The 9,677-nt window shown below is 56.5% G+C and overlaps 1 protein-coding gene and 1 long non-coding RNA gene across 3 annotated transcripts in view; one reads left to right on the plus strand and one right to left on the minus strand.

Annotated features, from left to right (window-relative positions):
- The window catches only part of LOC106815540, a 5,372-nt gene extending 2,929 nt beyond the window's left edge, over positions 1-2,443 (minus strand). Inside the window, exons 1-2 of the long non-coding RNA XR_001394758.1 lie at positions 2,433-2,443; positions 2,228-2,230 (exon numbers count right to left, since the gene is read on the minus strand). This is a non-coding gene — a long non-coding RNA (uncharacterized LOC106815540). The remainder of the gene's footprint in view (positions 1-2,227; positions 2,231-2,432) is intronic.
- The window catches only part of LOC106815539 (tetratricopeptide repeat protein 38-like), an 85,927-nt gene that overhangs the window by 23,764 nt on the left and 52,486 nt on the right, over positions 1-9,677 (plus strand). The gene's annotated exons all lie outside the window — the stretch shown is intronic.

A 9,677-nucleotide genomic window follows, 5' to 3' on the forward strand; every position in this document is an offset into this window, starting at 1 on the left:
CGTGTGTGGCTCGTGCGGCTCGTGTACGGGTAGTGTAAAACTGTGATGTTCTACTTGGCGCGGGCACCCTTGTGAGGTACCCTGAGGCATTCACAAAGTAGACAGACACGGAAGTATAACGTACAAACAAATGTCTATTTAATTCGTACACAAAACTTACAGAGACAAGTTATTAGTTACATATTTAATGCAAGATCTCGAAACTATAACACGAATACGATAAGACTTATTTATACTTACATACCGGGAGAGAGAGCGAGAGACAGAGAGAGAGACTCCGAGAGACCCGGTTGGTTCTCTCCTCCCTCTCTCTCTCTGATTCTCTGTTAGAAAACGTCTCTATTTAAGCAAGTCTGGATGTTTCACGTGATCTTAGTAGTGCTACGCTTCCAGGTTAATGTGTCTATAAAACAAGGCTACTGTCCTCTTTTTTAATGATAGGGGGAGGGTTCCTTTTGTTTACCCGGAATGTCGTACTTGGCAGTACCCGTATCGAACTGCCTATAACGAAGCGAGTGACCAAAAGTGCCTGAGGCGTGTCCCTGTGTAGAATCTTAGCCTCGACATAGACGTGGTGAAGAACAGTGCCTGCCCTGCGGCGTCTCTCTATATCGTAATGACTTTAGCTTTATTACACGTGCTCCTGTCCCCGGCGTAGATCTGCGTCGCTCATTTTCCGAACAAGTTCCGTGCGGATCAAGCCCACCTCGTCCAGCCATCGGTCGTCCAGTCTCCATAGTTGCACGTCCGGGCTAGGCGCTGTCAGCATACTTCGTCGCCCCTGAAATGTCCCACTCTCGGATCTCTGATTCGGTGAGAGCAAGTCACTGGCTGATTCGGTCGCCGGTCGTCGCTCACGTTCCGGACTCGCTCGGCTCACACGGCTAGAGTGGCTCCGATGCGTATCGCTCCTCGCTGTTCCGCTAAGTCGGGAGGGCGTCTCCCTCCTCCCAGCAGAGTTCTCGGACCGGCTCCCCGATCCACTACGGTGCCTCCGTCGATCTACCGCAGCTACCCGCGGCTCTGCCATTCTCGACCTCTTGTCCGCTGGAGGCGAGCGCGGCGCAGCCAGCTTACGCATTACGACCTGCGGATTTGTTGTAGATTCCGACCCGTGCTTCCCCTCACCGGTTTTCGGTCGGTCGGCGCAGGCTGTCACTGTAGCGCCTCTCCCTCCAGTCTTCCCCTTCTCCTTCGTCGCCCAGCTCTTCGCTTTCGGGTCTCCCTGCAACGACGCGTCGGCAAACCGGATCACTCGCTTTCCCATGATAGCAGGTAGTTCGGGGTGGCCTACCGCGTAGCCATTTGCCTCCCCCTGTATTCTGTCATGAAGCCGGGTCTCACCTGCCACTGCTTCTCTCCCTCTCGCTGGTAACCGCCGGGTTTTCGGTGTGTCTGCCGTAAGTGCGCTCAATCCGATACTCAACTCGTGCAGCACACGTGTACGTGCAACTCCTGAATGGACAGTGTACCAGCCACCCAGATAGAGTATGATATTCCCACTGGTGGTCCTGCGCATGCCTCGTCGGTAATTGACAAGTACGGCACCACGCCCATCTATTCGGCGGCACCTGTTCGGCCCGGTTCGTCGATTCGTCAAACCGTCGGCTCTAGGGAGCCTTCCCACTTCTTACTTCCTCCAGCGTCGGCGTCTGGCGTCGAATCGCCCTCGGCGATCGAGGTTGGTCTAAATGTTCAGGCCAATCGACGTCGGTCACTCCTCCCTTCCTTCGCGGGTGACTTTTTCCCTCCTTCGGCTTTTCTACTGTCGGCGGCGCGCTCGTCGGTCGCACTTCTCCCTTTGGATTAAGCTTGCGGCGGCGCTTCCCTCCTCGCCGACCAGCCGAGCTACCGTGCGCAGCGTCTGCAAGGCTACCGGTTACGGATAACGTAGACCCACTGTTCTCAGATGGCTGCTGCTCTGCTGTCACCGCTCTCTTCTCTCCTTCGTCTCTATCCCCGAACGCGGCCGCAGTGAGCACAATCGTCGGCTCACACGCCTCGTCGGTGTGTACGGACGGCTTCTCCCTCTCAGCCTCCGCCGTCACGGGCGGCACCAGTAAATCTCCCTCCGCGGCAACTCTAGCCCGGACTCTCGCTTCATTCATCGCTACCGCTTTCGTCGGCGTCGGGCGTCGAATCGCCCTCGACGTCGGCTCGGCTGCGTGAAGCGCTGCTTTCTCCCTTTCTCTTTCACTACGGAGCGATAGCGCTTCGCTGCTTCCACGTACTTCGGCAGCAGCTATCCCCTCTCCCGCGGCGCCTGATTCTATCGCGCGAGCCACTTCTCTTTCACTCGCGTCTCCGTCCTCGCTGTCGCTGCTCGACTCGGTCTCACTCAGCTCATCTCCCCACTCTTCTCCGAGTAACAAAATCGCATCAGCTCTCTCAGCGGGCGGATTTGCCATCACGTCTTTCGTCTCCGTGGTCACGCAAGAAATGCGGGAAGTCGGGTCACCCGGGTGGTTACGCAGCTTACGCTTTCACTTTCCGTTCCAGGCAGTTTCATGCGCAACCTGCACACGTTTGCCCTCTGACCTCTCACGTTCGGCGCAGCGCTTGTGCTGAGTTACGCTCCAACACTGTGGCTATGCTATGCAGCCACTCGCCTTGCAACAAGCATTCTGACCTCGTACAGCGTTGTGAAGGCATCCCTTCACGTTAGCTTGGACGTAACGCTAAACGTAAGGCGTCCTCCTTACCCTCGCATGTACACGTAACGTCTCTTCTCCATTCTTCACCACCGTATTACCTGTCTTCTCGTAGGTGTAGACAATTCCTACAGCCATTGCTACCAGTGCAACGCTTGCATCCGTCTTCTACTCCCACGACATAGGCATTCTTTGTGTTGTCCTCTCGTGCGGTCTTTGCAGAGCGAGGTACTACGCTATCAGAGCTCATTCATGTATAGTGATTCCTCTCCGCTCTTCTCTTCTGTCTCGTTCCGTCTCTCTCACTCCCATCCTCTCCCGTAGATTCAACTTGTGTGCACCACTTGTATATACGTAGCGTTTTTTCCCAATCAGCCGCTTGCGTCCGTCCCAATATTCGGCCACAGGGGTGTTTCGCATGTCCCGGCTGTACGCTGTATACGTATCTGCGATACACTCGGTGTTTTCTGTTCTCTCTCTCTCTCTCTCTCTCGTTTGGCGTTTCTCCTGTAGGGGGTTCTCCTTCGACCCTCATAGCCTGCGTATACATCGGTTGCTGTCATACTCAGCTTTCCCCTTACGCTGCAGCACTCCCCTATAAGGTTCCTCCGGATAATTTTCTTATCCCCGCCTCCGTTCGGCAGTCTCTCTCTCTCCCCGTCTAGTCTCGGTGACCCATCTACATTAGAGTATCATGCCATAGTCGTACTATAGTACCCCCTTTTAGTGGGAAGCCGAAGTACTGTGGAGGTCGGACCATTCGGCGTGTGCGGGTAGTCTCTCCCGGCGAAATTAGCGTGATCCCCTCTCTTCTATACTTCACTTCTCGGGTAGGGCGAGAGGTGCGATTATGCATCCTACTCTCGGCCTTATCTCTCCCTGGTTTCTCTTCGGCGACTCTCTTTGCCGTCTCCGTCGTCCTCGGTTCGCCGTTCGGGGCTGCTTCCGGCAGGGCGGAGATATCAGTTTCATCGTCATTCCCCGCCGTAGCAGTGTCATCCAACGGTCGAATCTCACTGGTAACTTCCTCACTTTCGGTACTATTCTCGCCGACAGATGCTTCAGTCGCTCTCTCCTCGTGCAGATAAGCACCTTCGTGTTCCTCGGCGAGTTTCCCAGCGCTCTCATCTTCTTCGCTTGCCCTTGGTAAGGCATTTCTTCTTCGCACCTCTCCGGCGAGATCTCCTCCTTCTCTTTCTGGATGTTTCTGGGAATTTAGATACCGCCCCTTATGGCGGGGTCTTCTCCTCCTCTTTCTTGATGTTCCTGGGAATTTCTATCCCGCCCTCTCATGGCGGGGTCTTCTCCTCCTCGTTCTCGATGTTCCTGGAAATTTATATCCCGCCTCCTTATGGCGGGTTCTCCTCCTCCTCTTTCTCGATGTTCCTGGGAATTTATATCCCGCTCCTTATGGCGGGGTCAGCAGGTTGCAGTAGATTCCAGCGAGGAGGGGCATTTTCTCTTTCGTAGGGCTTCAGCTCATCCACTACGACGGTCTTGATCACGCCACCTTCCTCCCGCTGTATCCATCTCAACTTGGCGCTTGCTCGTACTACTAAATAGGGCCCTGTCCATGGATTTCCAAGCTTCCTGTCGGCTGGTGGATACCAGTACCATACCCACGTTCCGGCGGGTACGGCCGTGAAAACTAAACTAAACTAAACTACACGGTCGTATGCTTTTTTCTGTCGCATGGCAGCTCTCCCCAGCTGTCCCTCGGCGAATTCGTGAGCCTCCCGAATGACGTGGCGTAGCCATTCTACGTACTCAATCGGGCACTCCGGCTCACCCGCGTCTGGTGTTGCTTCCATTAGCAGATCTGCGGCCATTCCGCTTCTCGGCCGAACATCATTAAGTTCGGGCTGCACCCAGTGCTCTCCTGAACTGTACTCCGATACGCTGCCATCAGGTAGGGTAGGTGATCGTCCCAGTCGGTACGTTGGCGATTCACCACCTTCGCTAATAAGTCCTGTATCGTCCTGTTGAACCGTTCCACTTGTCCATCGGACTGTGGGTGGTATGGGGTCGTTCTGGTCTTGTCGATCCCCAGACAATCACACACAGCGCGAAAGAGTTGAGACTCGAAGTTTGTCCCCTGGTCAGAGTGTAGCCGGCGCGGTACACCAAATCGTGCGAATACTTGGGTACCAAGCAGTCAGTTGTTTGTAGTGCTGTCATGGTCGGCAGCGCGAACGCTTCCGTCCACTTGCTAAAGTAATCGCTCACGACGAGGATGTATTTGTTGTTTCGCTCGGTGGTCGGCAGCGGTCCCAGAAAATATATTCTCTCCCACGGTGCTCCCACTTGTTGTTGTTGTAACGCGGCTCTTCGGCGTCTTCCCCCTTTTCGGCGTGCGCAAGTATTGTACTTGCGGCACCAGCGCCTTACGTCTCCACGTAAGCCTGGCCAAGTGAATCTCTGGCGAATGCGTTTGATGGTTTTCAGTACTCTGAGATGTCTTGTCATCCTCTCTGCATGCATCAACTCCATGATCTTTCGGCGCATCACAAGCGGTGCTACCAGCTGCATGATCGTTACGCTGGGTCGGCTTTCGGGGTTCCACTTTCGGTACAGGAGTCCTCGCTGAAGCTCCAGTCGGTCCCAGAGACTCCAGTAGGATTTTCCCTCCCACGAAGCCTCGGCCAACGCATCGTACGACGGCCGGTCAACGTGTTTTCGCTTGAGATCGCAGATCAGCCTGAGAGTGGCGTCTCCCTGTTGCCAATCCCTCAGCTGATCGTCGCTCCACGGGCCTAGCTGTTCCCATGCTGTTGTGGCGGCGTTCGCGGCTCGTAGTGTACATCGCACCCCTTCGCTCGTTGTCCGCGGCTCCAACAATCGGGTCTCCTCGGTTATTCGGTTCGTCCCAAGTCTACTCCTCCATCCCCGAGCAGACTCTCCATCTTCTCTACCACACGACTCTCTCTCTTCCTGGTTCGGCGAAGTCGCGTTCTCGCCGTTCCGTTCGCCAAGAACTTCTTTGTAGCCCTTGCCCGACGACATCCTCCACCTCTCTTCACCCACCTCGCCTGGTACTTCTGTTTCGCTCCTGCTCGGCGAATTCTCACTCTCGCTTCCTCTCTCGCCACGAATTTCTCCTTCGCCCGTGCTCGGCGACTCTCACGCTTCGTGCGTGTCGGCCCGCTCGATTCCTTCGACGCTCGGTTTCGGTGGCCATCGCTTCCCTCTGCGATCTTCCCTGTGCCCCTGGCACGCTTAGAACATTCCTCGTCCTGAATGTTCCGCACTCCTTCGGAATCGCTTTCGCTCTGTTGTACTTCGGCGAATCGTCGCGCTCTCCCTGAGGTACCATCCCGACCTTCTCCGGTGGGACTTGTAGAGGTCGTTCTACCCGGCTCTTCGGCGGCAGGTAGTTCGTCGCTCCCAGAAGTATTTCTATCCCGCTCTTCTCTAGCAGTAACCACGAGATATGCCTTTCTCTTCCGACTTCTTCGGTGAAACTCTCCCCACTCCCGGAAATATTTCTATCCTGCCCTGCTCCGGCAGAGCTCACGGAGTCAGTTTGGCCTCGCCCTTCCTCGGCGAAACTTTCGCTGCTCCCGGGAGTATTTCTATCCCGCCCTCATCCGGCGGAGTTTACGGAGTCAGTTTAACTTCGCCCTTCCTCGGCGAAACGTTCGTTCCTCCCAGAAGTATTTCTATCCCGCTCTTCTCTAGCGGAGCTCACGGAGTTCCTTCGGCTTCGCCCTTCCTCGGCGAAACTGTCGTTCTTCCCGGGAGTATTTCTATCCCGCCCTCCTCCGGCGGAGTTCTTGGTCTCAGTCTCTGTACATCCAGGGCAATCCTCCCTCTTGCATCTTCTAACCTCGGCCCAACGCGACAACCCGTCTGCGTTTCCATGCAACCGGCCTGGCCTATGCTCTATGTGCATATCGAAAATACTCAGGAACGCAATCCAGCGGGCGACGATACCTTCCGGCTCCTTGGAGACTCAGACGGAGGGAGCCCACTGAGACGCTGGGAACGCTATAGCCAGAACGCTCAACGACTAACGAGGTTTAGAGCGTGCCGGGGGTGGCCGAGGAGATGTGTAGTCGTATGGCGAGGCAGCGATTCGTGAGGAATCTGCCGACACACGCATTCCGCGCGTACGTTCAGGGACATTCGGCGCGAAACTGTTTAGTTAGCCGCGCTGTTTTGCCGGCTGAGTAGCGAGGCGTTGGCAAGAGGAGAGGGAAGCCCCCGAAAACCGTACATCGCGCCGGTGATGCCTGAGAGTGTGGAGCCCTTCCGGGAGAAGAAGAGGGTCGCGAGAGAGAGGGACGAGGAAGATAGCAGACCGTCGAGGCTGATGAGAGAGATCGCCAGGTACCGGTGGACGTCGATGGAGTGAGGAGGAACTCCAACTGCTCGCCGAAGTGATGAGGCGCGTTATGAGGAGAACGCCGTCGCTGGAGAGCGCCGAAGTCGAGAAGAAAGAAGAGGAACGGTACGCGACGACGAGGAGAGCGATGGGGCACGGGCGGGCAATGGAACCCCGACGATGCCGCCTGATCGCATGCTATGCTTTCGCTGTGGACGACCGGGTCATGTGCTGAGAGTGCTCATCAATCACAGCCCGGCCGAGTCGACGAGGCCGCTACTGCTGGGGTGGTCGCGCTGGATCGCCGGAAGGAGAGAGACTTCCGCGACGGGGGGGCGAAGGAGCCGCCGGCCAGCCACGAGGTCGAAGTCGGCGAGAGGCCGACGGAAAACTAGCGAGCCGGGAGAGACCGACACTTCCGGCCGGAGGCAGTAGAAGGCGACAAGGAGAGAGGAAGCGAGGTGGTGTTGCCAGCGTACAACCGCGAACGTCATGGCATTTGACTGTCGAGGTGTGCGGCCACCCCGTGGAATTCATGGTCGACACAGGAGCCGACGCCACATTACTGGATCGGGAGGTATACGAGGAGCTACCCCGAGGAAAGCCGACGCTGGAGAGAGCGTCGACGGCCATGTACGACGTACAGAATCACCCGTTGCCGGTGGCCGGGGAGATTCGGGCCGACCTGATCATTGGGGGCTATTCCCACCCCCATGATTTGCTGGTAGTGGACGTCGGGAGGAAGTATGGGATCCTCGGTATGGACTTCCTCGGCAGTAGGGATTGTCAAGTCGATGTCGGCCGAGGATTCCTGATCATCAATGACGTATTGCACCTGCTCCACGGAGAGGAGAAGATTGAGCCGCGTAGCTTGTGGCTACCCGACGGGTAACCGTACGGGCGGACACCGAACCACCATAGAAGGGCGACTTCGGGGATCCGCGTGGCAAGGAGGGCAGGTGGCACTCGCCGAGGCCGCAGGACGATTTAAGAGAGGACGACGAGGAGCGAGGTAACGGCCGCCATCGGCCGAAGCCTGGTGAATGCGACTCGCCGCGTCGTGCCGTCTTGACAGTGGTCAACACCGGCAAGAGGCCACTGGTGATTCGAGAGGGAGAGATCGTGCGGTCGACTGGAGGAGGTTACCCGTGTGATACCCGCGCACGACCGAACCCGCCATAAGGGGGCGGGATATAAATACCCAGGGACCGAAAGAAGAGATGGAAGAACCCCCGCCATAAGGGGGCGGGATATAAATACCCAGGAAGACCGAAAGAAGAGATGGAAGAAACGCCGCCAATAAAGGGGGCGGATATAAAATACCCAGGAAGATCGAAGGAAGAGACGGAAGACCGCCGGATGGGGGCGGGAGAGAAGTTCCCGAAGAGAACGAATGTCAATACAGCGAAGAGCAGCCAGCAATGAGGCACCGCTGCAGTACATCTAGAAGAGTTTGGCAGCCGCTGCTAAGTGAGGAGCTGGATGGGGAACATAGACGTTACTCCCGAGCTCACACCGGTCTGTTCGCCGCAGCGAAGGAACCGCTGGCCGTACCGATATAGTTTGGCACATGATCGATACGGGCGATCACCGGACCCATCAAAAAAGAAACGCACCGAGGAGATGCCCCATTGGGAAACAACACATAATGGACGAAGAATCGAACCGAGATGCTTGAGGGAGGGGTCATCGAACCAGTAGTAGTCCTTGGGCTGCTCCTGTTTCTCGTGACGAAGAAGGATGGGACAACGCGCTTTTGCGTCGACTACCGTCGTCTCAACGACGCCACGCATAGAGACGCCTAACCCCTTTCTCGAATCGATGACACCCTAGACGCATTGTCGGGAGCGAAGTGGTTCTGCACCCTGGATCTTGCGTCGGGGTATTGGCAGGTGGAGAAGGACGCCCGGGATAAGGAGAAGACTGCGTTTGGAAGTCGGCGAGGACGCGCGCGGCCGCCACTTTTGAGCGATTGATGGAGCTCGTACTGAGAGGTCTACAGTGGCAGGAGTGCCTGATCTACTTGGACGACGTCATTGTCTTCGGGAGGACGTTTGAAGAAACAGCCGAGCGCCTCCAGCACGTGTTTGAACGCCTGCGAGGGGCAGGGCTCAAACTGAAGCCGGGAAAGTGTGAGTTGTTCCGGACGAGCGCCTTCATTCCTTTGGAACCGAGGTATCGCCCGAAGGAGTGCGCTGGCCGATCCCGGCGAAGCTGCGGGCCGTGAGAAAGTGGATTCGGCCGCGCACGGTGAGGGAGGTACGAGGGTTCTTAAGGTTCGCGAACTATTACCGAAGTTATCTCGGAGTTTGCGGCCTTAGCGAATCCTCTCACAACCTTACGAAGAAGACGGTCCGTTTAATGGACAATGGACTGTGAGACGGCGTTCCGACGATCAAGCGACGATTGACGAAGCACCAGTCCTCGGTATCCGCGAAAAGATGTGACAGTTCATCGTGGATACGGATGCGAGCGGATCGAGAATGGGAGCGGTCCTATCAACAAGTGCAGGATGGCAAGAGCGTGTGATAGCGTACGGGAGTCGTGGATTCGGCCCGACACAACGACGTCTACTGCACTACGAACCGGAGTGAGTTTGGCATGTGCAGTAGTCCACCTTCGTTCGTCAGTTCCGCCACTACTTGCAAGGACGACCTTCCTAGTACGACCGACCATGCCTCGTTGAAGTGGCTCATGAACTT

This window comes from Priapulus caudatus, unplaced genomic scaffold (genome assembly GCF_000485595.1).
Source record: "Priapulus caudatus unplaced genomic scaffold, Priapulus_caudatus-5.0.1 Scaffold1140, whole genome shotgun sequence".
NCBI lineage: Eukaryota > Metazoa > Priapulida > Priapulimorpha > Priapulimorphida > Priapulidae > Priapulus > Priapulus caudatus.